Below are 19297 nucleotides of genomic sequence, written 5' to 3'. Positions count from 1 at the left end.
ACAATTTTCAGGTTCAAAAAGGTCAACGGAACTTGGGATTCCCCGCCAGTCTCCCATGCTGGTACTTGCCAAGCCTTAAGCTGCATTGCTGCTGCGATCTGACGAGAGCAGGCACATTCAGCTTAGAATTGCCGTTGACAGCAGCTGTTCAATTTGAACCTTCTTTTACTATCTCATAGAGAAACTAACACATTTTCAGGTTCAAAAAGGTCAACAGAACTTGGGATTCCCAGCCAGTCTCCCATGCTGGTACTCGCCAAGCCTTAAGCTGCATCGCTGCTGCGATCTGACAAGAGCACACACATTCAGCTTAGAATGGCCGTTGACAGCAGTTGTTCAATTTGAACCTTCTTCTACTATCTCATATAGAAACTAACACAATTTTCAGGTTCAAAAAGGTCACCAGAACTTGGGATTCCAAGCCAGTCTCCCATGCTGGTACTTGCCAAGCCTTAAGCTGCATTGCTGCTGCGATCTGACAAGAGCAGGCACATTCAGCTTAGAATGGCCGTTGACAGCAGCATTTCAAATTGAACCTTCTTTTACTATCTCATAGAGAAACTAAAACAATTTTCAAGTTCAAAAAGGTCAACAGAACTTGGGATTCCCAGCCAGTCTCCATGCTGGAACTTGCCAAGCCTTAAGCTGCATCGCTGCTGCGATCTGACAAGAGCACGCACATTCAGCTTAGAATGGCCGTTGACAGCAGCTGTTCAATTTGAACCTTCTTTTACTATCTCATAGAGAAACTAACACAATTTTCAGGTTCAAAAAGGTCAACAGAACTTGGGATTCCCAGCCAGTCTCCCATGCTGGTACTTGCCAAGCCTTAAGCTGCATTGCTGCTGCGATCTGACGAGAGCAGGCACATTCAGCTTAGAACGGCCGTTGACAGCAGCTGTTCAATTTGAACCTTCTTTTACTATCTCATAGAGAAACTAACACAATTTTCAGGTTCAAAAGGTCAACGGAACTTGGGATTCCCAGCCAGTCTCCCATGCTGGTACTTGCCAAGCCTTAAGCTGCATTGCTGCTGCGATCTGACAAGAGCAGGCACATTCAGCTTAGAATGGCCGTTGACAGCAGCATTTCAAATTGAACCTTCTTTTACTATCTCATAGAGAAACTAAAACAATTTTCAAGTTCAAAAAGGTCAACAGAACTTGGGATTCCCAGCCAGTCTCCCATGCTGGAACTTGCCAAGCCTTAAGCTGCATCGCTGCTGCGATCTGACAAGAGCACGCAAATTCAGCTTAGAATGGCCGTTGACAGCAGCTGTTCAATTTGAACCTTCTTTTACTATCTCATAGAGAAACTAACACAATTTTCAGGTTCAAAAAGGTCAACAGAACTTGGGATTCCCAGCCAGTCTCCCATGCTGGTACTTGCCAAGCCTTAAGCTGCATTGCTGCTACGATCTGACGAGAGCAGGCACATTCAGCTTAGAATGGCCGTTGACAGCAGCTCTTCAATTTGAACCTTCTTTTGCTATCTCATAGAGAAACTAACACAATTTTCAGGTTCAAAAAGGTCAACGGAACTTGGGATTCCCAGCCAGTCTCCCATGCTGGTACTTGCCAAGACTTAAGCTGCATTGCTGCTGCGATCTGACGAGAGCAGGCACATTCAGCTTAGAATGGCCATTGACAGCAGTTGTTCAATTTGAACCTTCTTCTACTATCTCATATAGAAACTAACACAATTTTCAGGATCAAAAAGGTCACCAGAACTTGGGATTCCAAGCCAGTCTCCCATGCTGGTACTTGCCAAGCCTTAAGCTGCATCGCTGCAGCGATCTGACAAGAGCACGCACATTCAGCTTAGAATAGCCGTTGACAGCAGCTGTTCAATTTGAAAGTTCTTTTACTATCTCATAGAGAAACTAACACAATTTTCAGGTTCAAAAAGGGCAACGGAACTTGGGATTCCCAGCCAGTCTCCCATGCTGTTACTTGCCAAGCATTAAGCTGCATTGCTGCTGCGATCTGGCGAGAGCAGGCACATTCAGCTTAGAATGGCCATTGACAGCAGTTGTTCAATTTGAACCTTCTTCTACTATCTTATATAGAAACTAACACAATTTTCAGGTTCAAAAAGGTCAACAGAACTTGGGATTCCAAGCCAGTCTCCCATGCTGGTACTTGCCAAGCCTTAAGCTGCATTGCTGCTGCAATCTGACAAGAGCAGGCACATTCAGCTTAGAATGGCCGTTGACAGCAGCTGTTCAATTTGAACCTTCTTTTGCTATCTCATAGAGAAACTAACACAATTTTCAGGTTCAAAAAGGTCACCAGAACTTGGGATTCCAAGCCAGTCTCCCATGCTGGTACTTGCCAAGCCTTAAGCTGCATCGCTGCTGCGATCTGACAAGAGCACACACATTCAGCTTAGAATGGCCGTTGACAGCAGCTGTTCAATTTGAACCTTCTTTTACTATCTCATAGAGAAACTAACACATTTTCAGGTTCAAAAAGGTCAACAGAACTTGGGATTCCCAGCCAGTCTCCCATGCTGGTACTTGCCAAGCCTTAGGCTGCATTGCTGCTGCGATCTGACGAGAGCAGGCACACTCAGCTTAGAATGGCCGTTGACAGCAGCTGTTCAATTTGAACCTTCTTTTACTATCTCATAGAGAAACTAACACATTTTCAGGTTCAAAAAGGTCACCAGAACTTGGGATTCCAAGCCAGTCTCCCATGCTGGTACTTGCCAAGCCTTAAGCTGCATCGCTGCTGCGATCTGACAAGAGCACGCACATTCAGCTTAGAATGGCCGTTGACAGCAGCTGTTCAATTTGAAAGTTCTTTTACTATCTCATAGAGAAACTAACACAATTTTCAGGTTCAAAAAGGGCAACGGAACTTGGGATTCCCAGCCAGTCTCCCATGCTGTTACTTGCCAAGCATTAAGCTGCATTGCTGCTGCGATCTGGCGAGAGCAGGCACATTCAGCTTAGAATGGCCATTGACAGCAGTTGTTCAATTTGAACCTTCTTCTACTATCTTATATAGAAACTAACACAATTTTCAGGTTCAAAAAGGTCACCAGAACTTGGGATTCCAAGCCAGTCTCCCATGCTGGTACTTGCCAAGCCTTAAGCTGCATTGCTGCTGCAATCTGACAAGAGCAGGCACATTCAGCTTAGAATGGCCGTTGACAGCAGCTTTTCAATTTGAACCTTCTTTTACTATCTCATACAGAAACTAACACAATTTTCAGGTTCAAAAAGGTCAACGGAACTTGGGATTCCCAGCCAGTCTCCCATGCTGGTACTTGCCAAGCCTTAGGCTGCATTGCTGCTGCGATCTGACGAGAGCAGGCACATTCAGCTTAGAATGGCCATTGACAGCAGCTGTTCAATTTGAACCTTCTTTTACTATCTCATAGAGAAACTAACACAATTTTCAGGTTCAAAGAGGTCAACAGAACTTGGGATTCCCAGCCAGTCTCCCATGCTGGTACTTGCCAAGCCTTAAGCTGCATCGCTGCTGCGATCTGACAAGAGCACACACATTCAGCTTAGAATGGCCGTTGACAGCAGTTGTTCAATTTGAACCTTCTTCTACTATCTCATAGAGAAACTAACACAATTTTCAGGTTCAAAAAAGTCACCAGAACTTGGGATTCCCAGCCAGTCTCCCATGCTGGTACTTGCCAAGCCTTAAGCTGCATCGCTGCTGCGATCTGACAAGAGCACACACATTCAGCTTAGAATGGCCGTTGACAGCAGCTGTTCAATTTGAACCTACTTTTACTATCTCATAGAGAAAATAACACAATTTTCAGGTTCAAAAAGGTCAACGGAATTTGGGATTCCCAGCCAGTCTCCCATGCTGGTACTTGCCAAGCCTTAAGCTGCATTGCTGCTGCGATCTGACGAGAGCAGGCTCATTCAGCTTAGAATGGCCGTTGACAGCAGCTGTTCAATTTGAACCTTCTTTTACTATCTCATAGAGAAACTAACACAATTTTCAGGTTAAAAAAGGTCAACAGAACTTGGGATTCCCAGCCAGTCCCCCATGCTGGTACTTGCCAAGCCTTAAGCTGCATTGCTGCTGCGATCTGATGAGAGCAGGCACATTCAGCTTAGAATGGCCGTTGACAGCAGCAGTTCAATTTGAACCTTCTTTTGCTATCTCATAGAGAAACTAACACAATTTTCAGGTTCAAAAAGGTCAACGGAACTTGGGATTCCCCGCCAGTCTCCCATGCTGGTACTTGCCAAGCCTTAAGCTGCATTGCTGCTGCGATCTGACGAGAGCAGGCACATTCAGCTTAGAATTGCCGTTGACAGCAGCTGTTCAATTTGAACCTTCTTTTACTATCTCATAGAGAAACTAACACATTTTCAGGTTCAAAAAGGTCAACAGAACTTGGGATTCCCAGCCAGTCTCCCATGCTGGTACTTGCCAAGCCTTAAGCTGCATCGCTGCTGCGATCTGACAAGAGCACACACATTCAGCTTAGAATGGCCGTTGACAGCAGTTGTTCAATTTGAACCTTCTTCTACTATCTAATATAGAAACTAACACAATTTTCAGGTTCAAAAAGGTCACCAGAACTTGGGATTCCAAGCCAGTCTCCCATGCTGGTACTTGCCAAGCCTTAAGCTGCATTGCTGCTGCGATCTGACAAGAGCAGGCACATTCAGCTTAGAATGGCCGTTGACAGCAGCATTTCAAATTGAACCTTCTTTTACTATCTCATAGAGAAACTAAAACAATTTTCAAGTTCAAAAAGGTCAACAGAACTTGGGATTCCCAGCCAGTCTCCATGCTGGAACTTGCCAAGCCTTAAGCTGCATCGCTGCTGCGATCTGACAAGAGCACGCACATTCAGCTTAGAATTGCCGTTGACAGCAGCTGTTCAATTTGAACCTACTTTTACTATCTCATAGAGAAAATAACACAATTTTCAGGTTCAAAAAGGTCAACGGAATTTGGGATTTCCAGCCAGTCTCCCATGCTGGTACTTGCCAAGCCTTAAGCTGCATTGCTGCTGCGATCTGACGAGAGCAGGCACATTCAGCTTAGAATGGCCGTTGACAGCAGCTGTTCAATTTGAACCTTCTTTTACTATCTCATAGAGAAACTAACACAATTTTCAGGTTAAAAAAGGTCAACAGAACTTGGGATTCCCAGCCAGTCCCCCATGCTGGTACTTGCCAAGCCTTAAGCTGCATTGCTGCTGCGATCTGACGAGAGCAGGCACATTCAGCTTAGAATGGCCGTTGACAGCAGCTGTTCAATTTGAACCTTCTTTTACTATCTCATAGAGAAACTAACACAATTTTCAGGTTCAAAAAGGTCAACGGAACTTGGGATTCCCCGCCAGTCTCCCATGCTGGTACTTGCCAAGCCTTAAGCTGCATTGCTGCTGCGATCTGACGAGAGCAGGCACATTCAGCTTAGAATTGCCGTTGACAGCAGCTGTTCAATTTGAACCTTCTTTTACTATCTCATAGAGAAACTAACACATTTTCAGGTTCAAAAAGGTCAACAGAACTTGGGATTCCCAGCCAGTCTCCCATGCTGGTACTCGCCAAGCCTTAAGCTGCATCGCTGCTGCGATCTGACAAGAGCACACACATTCAGCTTAGAATGGCCGTTGACAGCAGTTGTTCAATTTGAACCTTCTTCTACTATCTCATATAGAAACTAACACAATTTTCAGGTTCAAAAAGGTCACCAGAACTTGGGATTCCAAGCCAGTCTCCCATGCTGGTACTTGCCAAGCCTTAAGCTGCATTGCTGCTGCGATCTGACAAGAGCAGGCACATTCAGCTTAGAATGGCCGTTGACAGCAGCATTTCAAATTGAACCTTCTTTTACTATCTCATAGAGAAACTAAAACAATTTTCAAGTTCAAAAAGGTCAACAGAACTTGGGATTCCCAGCCAGTCTCCATGCTGGAACTTGCCAAGCCTTAAGCTGCATCGCTGCTGCGATCTGACAAGAGCACGCACATTCAGCTTAGAATGGCCGTTGACAGCAGCTGTTCAATTTGAACCTTCTTTTACTATCTCATAGAGAAACTAACACAATTTTCAGGTTCAAAAGGTCAACGGAACTTGGGATTCCCAGCCAGTCTCCCATGCTGGTACTTGCCAAGCCTTAAGCTGCATTGCTGCTGCGATCTGACGAGAGCAGGCACATTCAGCTTAGAACGGCCGTTGACAGCAGCTGTTCAATTTGAACCTTCTTTTACTATCTCATAGAGAAACTAACACAATTTTCAGGTTCAAAAGGTCAACGGAACTTGGGATTCCCAGCCAGTCTCCCATGCTGGTACTTGCCAAGCCTTAAGCTGCATTGCTGCTGCGATCTGACAAGAGCAGGCACATTCAGCTTAGAATGGCCGTTGACAGCAGCATTTCAAATTGAACCTTCTTTTACTATCTCATAGAGAAACTAAAACAATTTTCAAGTTCAAAAAGGTCAACAGAACTTGGGATTCCCAGCCAGTCTCCCATGCTGGAACTTGCCAAGCCTTAAGCTGCATCGCTGCTGCGATCTGACAAGAGCACGCAAATTCAGCTTAGAATGGCCGTTGACAGCAGCTGTTCAATTTGAACCTTCTTTTACTATCTCATAGAGAAACTAACACAATTTTCAGGTTCAAAAAGGTCAACAGAACTTGGGATTCCCAGCCAGTCTCCCATGCTGGTACTTGCCAAGCCTTAAGCTGCATTGCTGCTACGATCTGACGAGAGCAGGCACATTCAGCTTAGAATGGCCGTTGACAGCAGCTCTTCAATTTGAACCTTCTTTTGCTATCTCATAGAGAAACTAACACAATTTTCAGGTTCAAAAAGGTCAACGGAACTTGGGATTCCCAGCCAGTCTCCCATGCTGGTACTTGCCAAGACTTAAGCTGCATTGCTGCTGCGATCTGACGAGAGCAGGCACATTCAGCTTAGAATGGCCATTGACAGCAGTTGTTCAATTTGAACCTTCTTCTACTATCTCATATAGAAACTAACACAATTTTCAGGATCAAAAAGGTCACCAGAACTTGGGATTCCAAGCCAGTCTCCCATGCTGGTACTTGCCAAGCCTTAAGCTGCATCGCTGCTGCGATCTGACAAGAGCACGCACATTCAGCTTAGAATAGCCGTTGACAGCAGCTGTTCAATTTGAAAGTTCTTTTACTATCTCATAGAGAAACTAACACAATTTTCAGGTTCAAAAAGGGCAACGGAACTTGGGATTCCCAGCCAGTCTCCCATGCTGTTACTTGCCAAGCATTAAGCTGCATTGCTGCTGCGATCTGGCGAGAGCAGGCACATTCAGCTTAGAATGGCCATTGACAGCAGTTGTTCAATTTGAACCTTCTTCTACTATCTTATATAGAAACTAACACAATTTTCAGGTTCAAAAAGGTCAACAGAACTTGGGATTCCAAGCCAGTCTCCCATGCTGGTACTTGCCAAGCCTTAAGCTGCATTGCTGCTGCAATCTGACAAGAGCAGGCACATTCAGCTTAGAATGGCCGTTGACAGCAGCTGTTCAATTTGAACCTTCTTTTGCTATCTCATAGAGAAACTAACACAATTTTCAGGTTCAAAAAGGTCACCAGAACTTGGGATTCCAAGCCAGTCTCCCATGCTGGTACTTGCCAAGCCTTAAGCTGCATCGCTGCTGCGATCTGACAAGAGCACACACATTCAGCTTAGAATGGCCGTTGACAGCAGCTGTTCAATTTGAACCTTCTTTTACTATCTCATAGAGAAACTAACACATTTTCAGGTTCAAAAAGGTCAACAGAACTTGGGATTCCCAGCCAGTCTCCCATGCTGGTACTTGCCAAGCCTTAGGCTGCATTGCTGCTGCGATCTGACGAGAGCAGGCACACTCAGCTTAGAATGGCCGTTGACAGCAGCTGTTCAATTTGAACCTTCTTTTACTATCTCATAGAGAAACTAACACATTTTCAGGTTCAAAAAGGTCACCAGAACTTGGGATTCCAAGCCAGTCTCCCATGCTGGTACTTGCCAAGCCTTAAGCTGCATCGCTGCTGCGATCTGACAAGAGCACGCACATTCAGCTTAGAATGGCCGTTGACAGCAGCTGTTCAATTTGAAAGTTCTTTTACTATCTCATAGAGAAACTAACACAATTTTCAGGTTCAAAAAGGGCAACGGAACTTGGGATTCCCAGCCAGTCTCCCATGCTGTTACTTGCCAAGCATTAAGCTGCATTGCTGCTGCGATCTGGCGAGAGCAGGCACATTCAGCTTAGAATGGCCATTGACAGCAGTTGTTCAATTTGAACCTTCTTCTACTATCTTATATAGAAACTAACACAATTTTCAGGTTCAAAAAGGTCACCAGAACTTGGGATTCCAAGCCAGTCTCCCATGCTGGTACTTGCCAAGCCTTAAGCTGCATTGCTGCTGCAATCTGACAAGAGCAGGCACATTCAGCTTAGAATGGCCGTTGACAGCAGCTGTTCAATTTGAACCTTCTTTTGCTATCTCATAGAGAAACTAACACAATTTTCAGGTTCAAAAAGGTCACCAGAACTTGGGATTCCAAGCCAGTCTCCCATGCTGGTACTTGCCAAGCCTTAAGCTGCATTGCTGCTGCGATCTGACGAGAGCAGGCACATTCAGCTTAGAATGGCCGTTGACAGCAGCTTTTCAATTTGAACCTTCTTTTACTATCTCATACAGAAACTAACACAATTTTCAGGTTCAAAAAGGTCAACGGAACTTGGGATTCCCAGCCAGTCTCCCATGCTGGTACTTGCCAAGCCTTAGGCTGCATTGCTGCTGCGATCTGACGAGAGCAGGCACATTCAGCTTAGAATGGCCATTGACAGCAGCTGTTCAATTTGAACCTTCTTTTACTATCTCATAGAGAAACTAACACAATTTTCAGGTTCAAAGAGGTCAACAGAACTTGGGATTCCCAGCCAGTCTCCCATGCTGGTACTTGCCAAGCCTTAAGCTGCATCGCTGCTGCGATCTGACAAGAGCACACACATTCAGCTTAGAATGGCCGTTGACAGCAGTTGTTCAATTTGAACCTTCTTCTACTATCTCATAGAGAAACTAACACAATTTTCAGGTTCAAAAAAGTCACCAGAACTTGGGATTCCCAGCCAGTCTCCCATGCTGGTACTTGCCAAGCCTTAAGCTGCATCGCTGCTGCGATCTGACAAGAGCACACACATTCAGCTTAGAATGGCCGTTGACAGCAGCTGTTCAATTTGAACCTACTTTTACTATCTCATAGAGAAAATAACACAATTTTCAGGTTCAAAAAGGTCAACGGAATTTGGGATTCCCAGCCAGTCTCCCATGCTGGTACTTGCCAAGCCTTAAGCTGCATTGCTGCTGCGATCTGACGAGAGCAGGCACATTCAGCTTAGAATGGCCGTTGACAGCAGCTGTTCAATTTGAACCTTCTTTTACTATCTCATAGAGAAACTAACACAATTTTCAGGTTAAAAAAGGTCAACAGAACTTGGGATTCCCAGCCAGTCCCCCATGCTGGTACTTGCCAAGCCTTAAGCTGCATTGCTGCTGCGATCTGATGAGAGCAGGCACATTCAGCTTAGAATGGCCGTTGACAGCAGCAGTTCAATTTGAACCTTCTTTTGCTATCTCATAGAGAAACTAACACAATTTTCAGGTTCAAAAAGGTCAACGGAACTTGGGATTCCCCGCCAGTCTCCCATGCTGGTACTTGCCAAGCCTTAAGCTGCATTGCTGCTGCGATCTGACGAGAGCAGGCACATTCAGCTTAGAATTGCCGTTGACAGCAGCTGTTCAATTTGAACCTTCTTTTACTATCTCATAGAGAAACTAACACATTTTCAGGTTCAAAAAGGTCAACAGAACTTGGGATTCCCAGCCAGTCTCCCATGCTGGTACTTGCCAAGCCTTAAGCTGCATCGCTGCTGCGATCTGACAAGAGCACACACATTCAGCTTAGAATGGCCGTTGACAGCAGTTGTTCAATTTGAACCTTCTTCTACTATCTAATATAGAAACTAACACAATTTTCAGGTTCAAAAAGGTCACCAGAACTTGGGATTCCAAGCCAGTCTCCCATGCTGGTACTTGCCAAGCCTTAAGCTGCATTGCTGCTGCGATCTGACAAGAGCAGGCACATTCAGCTTAGAATGGCCGTTGACAGCAGCATTTCAAATTGAACCTTCTTTTACTATCTCATAGAGAAACTAAAACAATTTTCAAGTTCAAAAAGGTCAACAGAACTTGGGATTCCCAGCCAGTCTCCATGCTGGAACTTGCCAAGCCTTAAGCTGTATCGCTGCTGCGATCTGACAAGAGCACGCACATTCAGCTTAGAATGGCCGTTGACAGCAGCTGTTCAATTTGAACCTTCTTTTACTATCTCATAGAGAAACTAACACAATTTTCAGGTTCAAAAAGGTCAACAGAACTTGGGATTCCCAGCCAGTCTCCCATGCTGGTACTTGCCAAGCCTTAAGCTGCATTACTGCTGCGATCTGACGAGAGCAGGCACATTCAGCTTAGAACGGCCGTTGACAGCAGCTGTTCAATTTGAACCTTCTTTTACTATCTCATAGAGAAACTAACACAATTTTCAGGTTCAAAAGGTCAACGGAACTTGGGATTCCCAGCCAGTCTCCCATGCTGGTACTTGCCAAGCCTTAAGCTGCATTGCTGCTGCGATCTGACAAGAGCAGGCACATTCAGCTTAGAATGGCCGTTGACAGCAGCATTTCAAATTGAACCTTCTTTTACTATCTCATAGAGAAACTAAAACAATTTTCAAGTTCAAAAAGGTCAACAGAACTTGGGATTCCCAGCCAGTCTCCCATGCTGGAACTTGCCAAGCCTTAAGCTGCATCGCTGCTGCGATCTGACAAGAGCACGCAAATTCAGCTTAGAATGGCCGTTGACAGCAGCTGTTCAATTTGAACCTTCTTTTACTATCTCATAGAGAAACTAACACAATTTTCAGGTTCAAAAAGGTCAACAGAACTTGGGATTCCCAGCCAGTCTCCCATGCTGGTACTTGCCAAGCCTTAAGCTGCATGGCTGCTACGATCTGACGAGAGCAGGCACATTCAGCTTAGAATGGCCGTTGACAGCAGCTCTTCAATTTGAACCTTCTTTTGCTATCTCATAGAGAAACTAACACAATTTTCAGGTTCAAAAAGGTCAACGGAACTTGGGATTCCCAGCCAGTCTCCCATGCAGGTACTTGCCAAGACTTAAGCTGCATTGCTGCTGCGATCTGACGAGAGCAGGCACATTCAGCTTAGAATGGCCATTGACAGCAGTTGTTCAATTTGAACCTTCTTCTACTATCTCATATAGAAACTAACACAATTTTCAGGATCAAAAAGGTCACCAGAACTTGGGATTCCAAGCCAGTCTCCCATGCTGGTACTTGCCAAGCCTTAAGCTGCATCGCTGCTGCGATCTGACAAGAGCACGCACATTCAGCTTAGAATAGCCGTTGACAGCAGCTGTTCAATTTGAAAGTTCTTTTACTATCTCATAGAGAAACTAACACAATTTTCAGGTTCAAAAAGGGCAACGGAACTTGGGATTCCCAGCCAGTCTCACATGCTGTTACTTGCCAAGCATTAAGCTGCATTGCTGCTGCGATCTGGCGAGAGCAGGCACATTCAGCTTAGAATGGCCATTGACAGCAGTTGTTCAATTTGAACCTTCTTCTACTATCTTATATAGAAACTAACACAATTTTCAGGTTCAAAAAGGTCAACAGAACTTGGGATTCCAAGCCAGTCTCCCATGCTGGTACTTGCCAAGCCTTAAGCTGCATTGCTGCTGCAATCTGACAAGAGCAGGCACATTCAGCTTAGAATGGCCGTTGACAGCAGCTGTTCAATTTGAACCTTCTTTTGCTATCTCATAGAGAAACTAACACAATTTTCAGGTTCAAAAAGGTCACCAGAACTTGGGATTCCAAGCCAGTCTCCCATGCTGGTACTTGCCAAGTCTTAAGCTGCATCGCTGCTGCGATCTGACAAGAGCACACACATTCAGCTTAGAATGGCCGTTGACAGCAGCTGTTCAATTTGAACCTTCTTTTACTATCTCATAGAGAAACTAACACATTTTCAGGTTCAAAAAGGTCAACAGAACTTGGGATTCCCAGCCAGTCTCCCATGCTGGTACTTGCCAAGCCTTAGGCTGCATTGCTGCTGCGATCTGACGAGAGCAGGCACACTCAGCTTAGAATGGCCGTTGACAGCAGCTGTTCAATTTGAACCTTCTTTTACTATCTCATAGAGAAACTAACACATTTTCAGGTTCAAAAAGGTCACCAGAACTTGGGATTCCAAGCCAGTCTCCCATGCTGGTACTTGCCAAGCCTTAAGCTGCATCGCTGCTGCGATCTGACAAGAGCACGCACATTCAGCTTAGAATGGCCGTTGACAGCAGCTGTTCAATTTGAAAGTTCTTTTACCATCTCATAGAGAAACTAACACAATTTTCAGGTTCAAAAAGGGCAACGGAACTTGGGATTCCCAGCCAGTCTCCCATGCTGTTACTTGCCAAGCATTAAGGTGCATTGCTGCTGCGATCTGGCGAGAGCAGGCACATTCAGCTTAGAATGGCCATTGACAGCAGTTGTTCAATTTGAACCTTCTTCTACTATCTTATATAGAAACTAACACAATTTTCAGGTTCAAAAAGGTCACCAGAACTTGGGATTCCAAGCCAGTCTCCCATGCTGGTACTTGCCAAGCCTTAAGCTGCATTGCTGCTGCAATCTGACAAGAGCAGGCACATTCAGCTTAGAATGGCCGTTGACAGCAGCTGTTCAATTTGAACCTTCTTTTGCTATCTCATAGAGAAACTAACACAATTTTCAGGTTCAAAAAGGTCACCAGAAATTGGGATTCCAAGCCAGTCTCCCATGCTGGTACTTGCCAAGCCTTAAGCTGCATCGCTGCTGCGATCTGACAAGAGCACACACATTCAGCTTAGAATGGCCGTTGACAGCAGCTGTTCAATTTGAACCTTCTTTTACTATCTCATAGAGAAACTAACACATTTTCAGGTTCAAAAAGGTCAACAGAACTTGGGATTCCCAGCCAGTCTCCCATGCTGGTACTTGCCAAGCCTTAAGCTGCATTGCTGCTGCGATCTGACGAGAGCAGGCACATTCAGCTTAGAATGGCCGTTGACAGCAGCTGTTCAATTTGAACCTTCTTTTACTATCTCATAGAGAAACTAACACAATTTTCAGGTTCAAAAAGGTCAACGGAACTTGGGATTCCCAGCCAGTCTCCCATGCTGGTACTTGCCAAGCCTTAAGCTGCATTGCTGCTGCGATCTGACGAGAGCAGGCACATTCAGCTTAGAATGGCCGTTGACAGCAGCTGTTCAATTTGAACCTTCTTTTACTATCTCATAGAGAAACTAACACATTTTCAGGTTCAAAATGGTCAACAGAACTTGGGATTCCCAGCCAGTCTCCCATGCTGGTACTTGCCAAGCCTTAAGCTGCATTGCTGCTGCAATCTGACGAGAGCAGGCACATTCAGCTTAGAATTGCCGTTGACAGCAGCTGTTCAATTTGAACCTTCTTTTACTATCTCATAGAGAAACTAACACAATTTTCAGGTTCAAAAAGGTCAACAGAACTTGGGATTCCCAGCCAGTCTCCCATGCTGGTACTTGCCAAGCCTTAAGCTGCATCGCTGCTGCGATCTGAAAAGAGCACACACATTCAGCTTAGAATGGCCGTTGACAGCAGTTGTTCAATTTGAACCTTCTTCTACTATCTCATAGAGAAACTAACACAATTTTCAGGTTCAAAAAAGTCACCAGAACTTGGGATTCCCAGCCAGTCTCCCATGCTGGTACTTGCCAAGCCTTAAGCTGCATTGCTGCTGCGATCTGACAAGAGCAGGCACATTCAGCTTAGAATGGCCGTTGACAGCAGCATTTCAAATTGAACCTTCTTTTACTATCTCATAGAGAAACTAAAACAATTTTCAAGTTCAAAAAGGTCAACAGAACTTGGGATTCCCAGCCAGTCTCCCATGCTGGAACTTGCCAAGCCTTAAGCTGCATCGCTGCTGCGATCTGACAAGAGCACGCACATTCAGCTTAGAATGGCCGTTGACAGCAGCTGTTCAATTTGAACCTTCTTTTGCTATCTCATAGAGAAACTAACACAATTTTCAGGTTCAAAAAGGTCAACGGAACTTGGGATTCCCAGCCAGTCTCCCATGCCGGTACTTGCCAAGCCTTAAGCTGCATCGCTGCTGCGATCTGACAAGAGCACGCACATTCAGCTTAGAATGGCCGTTGACAGCAGCTGTTCAATTTGAACCTTCTTTTACTATCTCATAGAGAAACTAACACAATTTTCAGGTTCAAAAAGGTCAACGGAACTTGGGATTCCCAGCCAGTCTCCCATGCTGGTACTTGCCAAGCCTTAAGCTGCATTGCTGCTGCGATCTGACAAGAGCAGGCACATTCAGCTTAGAATGGCCGTTGACAGCAGCATTTCAAATTGAACCTTCTTTTACTATCTCATAGAGAAACTAAAACAATTTTCAAGTTCAAAAAGGTCAACGGAACTTGGGATTCCCAGCCAGTCTCCCATGCTGGAACTTGCCAAGCCTTAAGCTGCATTGCTGCTGCGATCTGGCAAGAGCAGGCACATTCAGCTTAGAATGGCCATTGACAGCAGTTGTTCAATTTGAACCTTCTTCTACTATCTTATATAGAAACTAACACAATTTTAAGGTTCAAAAAGGTCACCAGAACTTGGGATTCCAAGTCAGTCTCCCATGCTGGTACTTGTTAAGCCTTAAGCTGCATTGCTGCTGCAATCTGACAAGCGCAGGCACATTCAGCTTAGAATGGCCGTTGACAGCAGCTGTTCAATTTGAACCTTCTTTTGCTATCTCATAGAGAAACTTACACAATTTTCAGGTTCAAAAAGGTCACCAGAACTTGGGATTCCAAGCCAGTCTCCCATGCTGGTACTTGCCAAGCCTTAAGCTGCATCGCTGCTGCGATCTCACAAGAGCACGCACATTCAGCTTAGAATGGCCGTTGACAGCAGCTGTTCAATTTGAACCTTCTTTTACTATCTCATAGAGAAACTAACACAATTTTCAGGTTCAAAAAGGGCAACGGAACTTGGGATTCCCAGCCAGTCTCCCATGCTGGTACTTGCCAAGCCTTATGCTGCATTGCTGCTGCGATCTGGCGAGAGCAGGCACATTCAGCTTAGAATGGCCATTGACAGCAGTTGTTCAATTTGAACCTTCTTCTACTATCTTATATAGAAACTAACACAATTTTCAGGTTCAAAAAGGTCACCAGAACTTGGGATTCCAAGCCAGTCTCCCATGCTGGTACTTGCCAAGCCTTAAGCTGCATCGCTGCTGCGATCTAACAAAAGCACGCACATTGAGCTTAGAATGGCCGTTGACAGCAGCTGTTCAATTTGAACCTTCTTTTACTATCTCATAGAGAAACTAACACATTTTCAGGTTCAAAAAGGTCAACAGAACTTTGGATTCCCAGCCAGTCTCCCATGCTGGTACTTGCCAAGCCTTAAGCTGCATTGCTGCTGCGATCTGACAAGAGCAGGCACATTCAGCTTAGAATGGCCGTTGACAGCAGCATTTCAAATTGAACCTTCTTTTACTATCTCATAGAGAAACTAAAACAATTTTCAAGTTCAAAAACGTCAACAGAACTTGGGATTCCCAGCCAGTCTCCCATGCTGGAACTTGCCAAGCCTTAAGCTGCATCGCTGCTGCGATGTGACAAGAGCACGCACATTCAGCTTAGAATGGCCGTTGACAGGAGCTGTTCAATTTGAACCTTCTTTTACTATTTCATAGAGAAACTAACACAATTTTCAGGTTCAAAAAGGTCAACAGAACTTGGGATTCCCAGCCAGTCTCCCATGCTGGTACTTGCCAAGCCTTAAGCTGCATTGCTGCTGCGATCTGACGAGAGCAGGCACATTCAGCTTAGAATGGCCGTTGACAGCAGCTGTTCAATTTGAACCTTCTTTTACTATCTCATAGAGAAACTAACACAATTTTCAGGTTCAAAAAGGTCAACGGAACTTGGGATTCCCAGCCAGTCTCCCATGCTGGTACTTGCTAAGCCTTAAGCTGCATTGCTGCTGCGATCTGGCAAGAGCAGGCACATTCAGCTTAGAATGGCCATTGACAGCAGTTGTTCAATTTGAACCTTCTTCTACTATCTTATATAGAAACTAACACAATTTTAAGGTTCAAAAAGGTCACCAGAACTTGGGATTCCAAGTCAGTCTCCCATGCTGGTACTTGCCAAGCCTTAAGCTGCATTGCTGCTGCAATCTGACAAGAGCAGGCACATTCAGCTTAGAATGGCCGTTGACAGCAGCTGTTCAATTTGAACCTTCTTTTGCTATCTCATAGAGAAACTTACACAATTTTCAGGTTCAAAAAGGTCACCAGAACTTGGGATTCCAAGCCAGTCTCCCATGCTGGTACTTGCCAAGCCTTAAGCTGCATCGCTGCTGCGATCTCACAAGAGCACGCACATTCAGCTTAGAATGGCCGTTGACAGCAGCTGTTCAATTTGAACCTTCTTTTACTATCTCATAGAGAAACTAACACAATTTTCAGGTTCAAAAAGAGCAACGGAACTTGGGATTTCCAGCCAGTCTCCCATGCTGGTACTTGCCAAGCCTTATGCTGCATTGCTGCTGCGATCTGGCGAGAGCAGGCACATTCAGCTTAGAATGGCCATTGACAGCAGTTGTTCAATTTGAACCTTCTTCTACTATCTTATATAGAAACTAACACAATTTTCAGGTTCAAAAAGGTCACCAGAACTTGGGATTCCAAGCCAGTCTCCCATGCTGGTACTTGCCAAGCCTTAAGCTGCATTGCTGCTGCAATCTGACAAGAGCAGGCACATTCAGCTTAGAATGGCCGTTGACAGCAGCTGTTCAATTTGAACCTTCTTTTGCTATCTCATAGAGAAACTAACACAATTTTCAGGTTCAAAAAGGTCACCAGAACTTGGGATTCCAAGCCAGTCTCCCATGCTGGTACTTGCCAAGCCTTAAGCTGCATCGCTGCTGCGATCTAACAAAAGCACACACATTGAGCTTAGAATGGCCGTTGACAGCAGCTGTTCAATTTGAACCTTCTTTTACTATCTCATAGAGAAACTAACACATTTTCAGGTTCAAAAAGGTCAACAGAACTTGGGATTCCCAGCCAGTCTCCCATGCTGGTACTTGCCAAGCCTTAAGCTGCATTACTGCTGCGATCTGACGAGAGCAGGCACATTCAGCTTAGAACGGCCGTTGACAGCAGCTGTTCAATTTGAACCTTCTTTTACTATCTCATAGAGAAACTAACACAATTTTCAGGTTCAAAAGGTCAACGGAACTTGGGATTCCCAGCCAGTCTCCCATGCTGGTACTTGCCAAGCCTTAAGCTGCATTGCTGCTGCGATCTGACAAGAGCAGGCACATTCAGCTTAGAATGGCCGTTGACAGCAGCATTTCAAATTGAACCTTCTTTTACTATCTCATAGAGAAACTAAAACAATTTTCAAGTTCAAAAAGGTCAACAGAACTTGGGATTCCCAGCCAGTCTCCCATGCTGGAACTTGCCAAGCCTTAAGCTGCATCGCTGCTGCGATCTGACAAGAGCACGCAAATTCAGCTTAGAATGGCCGTTGACAGCAGCTGTTCAATTTGAACCTTCTTTTACTATCTCATAGAGAAACTAACACAATTTTCAGGTTCAAAAAGGTCAACAGAACTTGGGATTCCCAGCCAGTCTCCCATGCTGGTACTTGCCAAGCCTTAAGCTGCATGGCTGCTACGATCTGACGAGAGCAGGCACATTCAGCTTAGAATGGCCGTTGACAGCAGCTCTTCAATTTGAACCTTCTTTTGCTATCTCATAGAGAAACTAACACAATTTTCAGGTTCAAAAAGGTCAACGGAACTTGGGATTCCCAGCCAGTCTCCCATGCAGGTACTTGCCAAGACTTAAGCTGCATTGCTGCTGCGATCTGACGAGAGCAGGCACATTCAGCTTAGAATGGCCATTGACAGCAGTTGTTCAATTTGAACCTTCTTCTACTATCTCATATAGAAACTAACACAATTTTCAGGATCAAAAAGGTCACCAGAACTTGGGATTCCAAGCCAGTCTCCCATGCTGGTACTTGCCAAGCCTTAAGCTGCATCGCTGCTGCGATCTGACAAGAGCACGCACATTCAGCTTAGAATAGCCGTTGACAGCAGCTGTTCAATTTGAAAGTTCTTTTACTATCTCATAGAGAAACTAACACAATTTTCAGGTTCAAAAAGGGCAACGGAACTTGGGATTCCCAGCCAGTCTCACATGCTGTTACTTGCCAAGCATTAAGCTGCATTGCTGCTGCGATCTGGCGAGAGCAGGCACATTCAGCTTAGAATGGCCATTGACAGCAGTTGTTCAATTTGAACCTTCTTCTACTATCTTATATAGAAACTAACACAATTTTCAGGTTCAAAAAGGTCAACAGAACTTGGGATTCCAAGCCAGTCTCCCATGCTGGTACTTGCCAAGCCTTAAGCTGCATTGCTGCTGCAATCTGACAAGAGCAGGCACATTCAGCTTAGAATGGCCGTTGACAGCAGCTGTTCAATTTGAACCTTCTTTTGCTATCTCATAGAGAAACTAACACAATTTTCAGGTTCAAAAAGGTCACCAGAACTTGGGATTCCAAGCCAGTCTCCCATGCTGGTACTTGCCAAGTCTTAAGCTGCATCGCTGCTGCGATCTGACAAGAGCACACACATTCAGCTTAGAATGGCCGTTGACAGCAGCTGTTCAATTTGAACCTTCTTTTACTATCTCATAGAGAAACTAACACATTTTCAGGTTCAAAAAGGTCAACAGAACTTGGGATTCCCAGCCAGTCTCCCATGCTGGTACTTGCCAAGCCTTAGGCTGCATTGCTGCTGCGATCTGACGAGAGCAGGCACACTCAGCTTAGAATGGCCGTTGACAGCAGCTGTTCAATTTGAACCTTCTTTTACTATCTCATAGAGAAACTAACACATTTTCAGGTTCAAAAAGGTCACCAGAACTTGGGATTCCAAGCCAGTCTCCCATGCTGGTACTTGCCAAGCCTTAAGCTGCATCGCTGCTGCGATCTGACAAGAGCACGCACATTCAGCTTAGAATGGCCGTTGACAGCAGCTGTTCAATTTGAAAGTTCTTTTACCATCTCATAGAGAAACTAACACAATTTTCAGGTTCAAAAAGGGCAACGGAACTTGGGATTCCCA

General features: G+C 44.9%; 38 pseudogenes; all 38 read right to left on the bottom strand.

Moving 5' to 3' along the window:
* Positions 1-20: 20 nt before the first annotated feature.
* Positions 21-139, bottom strand: LOC140091825 (5S ribosomal RNA; annotated as a pseudogene).
* A 635-nt stretch (positions 140-774) lies between these two features.
* LOC140087451 (5S ribosomal RNA) lies at positions 775-893 on the bottom strand (annotated as a pseudogene).
* Positions 894-962: 69 nt separating this feature from the next.
* On the bottom strand, positions 963-1081 carry LOC140088831 (5S ribosomal RNA; annotated as a pseudogene).
* A 259-nt stretch (positions 1082-1340) lies between these two features.
* Positions 1341-1459, bottom strand: LOC140089221 (5S ribosomal RNA; annotated as a pseudogene).
* A 70-nt stretch (positions 1460-1529) lies between these two features.
* Positions 1530-1648, bottom strand: LOC140092312 (5S ribosomal RNA; annotated as a pseudogene).
* Positions 1649-2473: 825 nt separating this feature from the next.
* On the bottom strand, positions 2474-2592 carry LOC140094772 (5S ribosomal RNA; annotated as a pseudogene).
* Positions 2593-3228: 636 nt separating this feature from the next.
* On the bottom strand, positions 3229-3347 carry LOC140091718 (5S ribosomal RNA; annotated as a pseudogene).
* Positions 3348-3795: 448 nt separating this feature from the next.
* Positions 3796-3914, bottom strand: LOC140095703 (5S ribosomal RNA; annotated as a pseudogene).
* Positions 3915-3984: 70 nt separating this feature from the next.
* LOC140086881 (5S ribosomal RNA) lies at positions 3985-4103 on the bottom strand (annotated as a pseudogene).
* A 70-nt stretch (positions 4104-4173) lies between these two features.
* On the bottom strand, positions 4174-4292 carry LOC140091824 (5S ribosomal RNA; annotated as a pseudogene).
* A 635-nt stretch (positions 4293-4927) lies between these two features.
* Positions 4928-5046, bottom strand: LOC140098398 (5S ribosomal RNA; annotated as a pseudogene).
* A 70-nt stretch (positions 5047-5116) lies between these two features.
* Positions 5117-5235, bottom strand: LOC140082067 (5S ribosomal RNA; annotated as a pseudogene).
* Positions 5236-5305: 70 nt separating this feature from the next.
* Positions 5306-5424, bottom strand: LOC140091822 (5S ribosomal RNA; annotated as a pseudogene).
* A 634-nt stretch (positions 5425-6058) lies between these two features.
* On the bottom strand, positions 6059-6177 carry LOC140085430 (5S ribosomal RNA; annotated as a pseudogene).
* Positions 6178-6246: 69 nt separating this feature from the next.
* LOC140088830 (5S ribosomal RNA) lies at positions 6247-6365 on the bottom strand (annotated as a pseudogene).
* A 259-nt stretch (positions 6366-6624) lies between these two features.
* On the bottom strand, positions 6625-6743 carry LOC140089219 (5S ribosomal RNA; annotated as a pseudogene).
* A 70-nt stretch (positions 6744-6813) lies between these two features.
* On the bottom strand, positions 6814-6932 carry LOC140092311 (5S ribosomal RNA; annotated as a pseudogene).
* An 825-nt stretch (positions 6933-7757) lies between these two features.
* LOC140094771 (5S ribosomal RNA) lies at positions 7758-7876 on the bottom strand (annotated as a pseudogene).
* An 825-nt stretch (positions 7877-8701) lies between these two features.
* LOC140091717 (5S ribosomal RNA) lies at positions 8702-8820 on the bottom strand (annotated as a pseudogene).
* Positions 8821-9268: 448 nt separating this feature from the next.
* LOC140091578 (5S ribosomal RNA) lies at positions 9269-9387 on the bottom strand (annotated as a pseudogene).
* A 70-nt stretch (positions 9388-9457) lies between these two features.
* Positions 9458-9576, bottom strand: LOC140086867 (5S ribosomal RNA; annotated as a pseudogene).
* A 70-nt stretch (positions 9577-9646) lies between these two features.
* LOC140091821 (5S ribosomal RNA) lies at positions 9647-9765 on the bottom strand (annotated as a pseudogene).
* Positions 9766-10400: 635 nt separating this feature from the next.
* Positions 10401-10519, bottom strand: LOC140085020 (5S ribosomal RNA; annotated as a pseudogene).
* Positions 10520-10588: 69 nt separating this feature from the next.
* Positions 10589-10707, bottom strand: LOC140088829 (5S ribosomal RNA; annotated as a pseudogene).
* Positions 10708-10966: 259 nt separating this feature from the next.
* LOC140089095 (5S ribosomal RNA) lies at positions 10967-11085 on the bottom strand (annotated as a pseudogene).
* A 70-nt stretch (positions 11086-11155) lies between these two features.
* On the bottom strand, positions 11156-11274 carry LOC140093948 (5S ribosomal RNA; annotated as a pseudogene).
* An 825-nt stretch (positions 11275-12099) lies between these two features.
* LOC140094770 (5S ribosomal RNA) lies at positions 12100-12218 on the bottom strand (annotated as a pseudogene).
* Positions 12219-13042: 824 nt separating this feature from the next.
* LOC140079044 (5S ribosomal RNA) lies at positions 13043-13161 on the bottom strand (annotated as a pseudogene).
* A 70-nt stretch (positions 13162-13231) lies between these two features.
* Positions 13232-13350, bottom strand: LOC140090985 (5S ribosomal RNA; annotated as a pseudogene).
* Positions 13351-13419: 69 nt separating this feature from the next.
* Positions 13420-13538, bottom strand: LOC140094826 (5S ribosomal RNA; annotated as a pseudogene).
* Positions 13539-14175: 637 nt separating this feature from the next.
* Positions 14176-14294, bottom strand: LOC140096393 (5S ribosomal RNA; annotated as a pseudogene).
* Positions 14295-14364: 70 nt separating this feature from the next.
* On the bottom strand, positions 14365-14483 carry LOC140088828 (5S ribosomal RNA; annotated as a pseudogene).
* Positions 14484-15875: 1392 nt separating this feature from the next.
* Positions 15876-15994, bottom strand: LOC140079043 (5S ribosomal RNA; annotated as a pseudogene).
* Positions 15995-17197: 1203 nt separating this feature from the next.
* On the bottom strand, positions 17198-17316 carry LOC140085019 (5S ribosomal RNA; annotated as a pseudogene).
* Positions 17317-17385: 69 nt separating this feature from the next.
* Positions 17386-17504, bottom strand: LOC140088827 (5S ribosomal RNA; annotated as a pseudogene).
* Positions 17505-17763: 259 nt separating this feature from the next.
* On the bottom strand, positions 17764-17882 carry LOC140089094 (5S ribosomal RNA; annotated as a pseudogene).
* A 70-nt stretch (positions 17883-17952) lies between these two features.
* On the bottom strand, positions 17953-18071 carry LOC140093947 (5S ribosomal RNA; annotated as a pseudogene).
* An 825-nt stretch (positions 18072-18896) lies between these two features.
* On the bottom strand, positions 18897-19015 carry LOC140094769 (5S ribosomal RNA; annotated as a pseudogene).
* Between the last annotated feature and the right edge of the window lie 282 nt (positions 19016-19297).

Source organism: Engystomops pustulosus, chromosome 9 (genome assembly GCF_040894005.1).
Source record: "Engystomops pustulosus chromosome 9, aEngPut4.maternal, whole genome shotgun sequence".
NCBI lineage: Eukaryota > Metazoa > Chordata > Amphibia > Anura > Leptodactylidae > Engystomops > Engystomops pustulosus.
The sequence above is the reverse complement of the archived record's forward strand: the minus strand, read 5'-3'. Positions and strand labels throughout refer to the sequence as shown.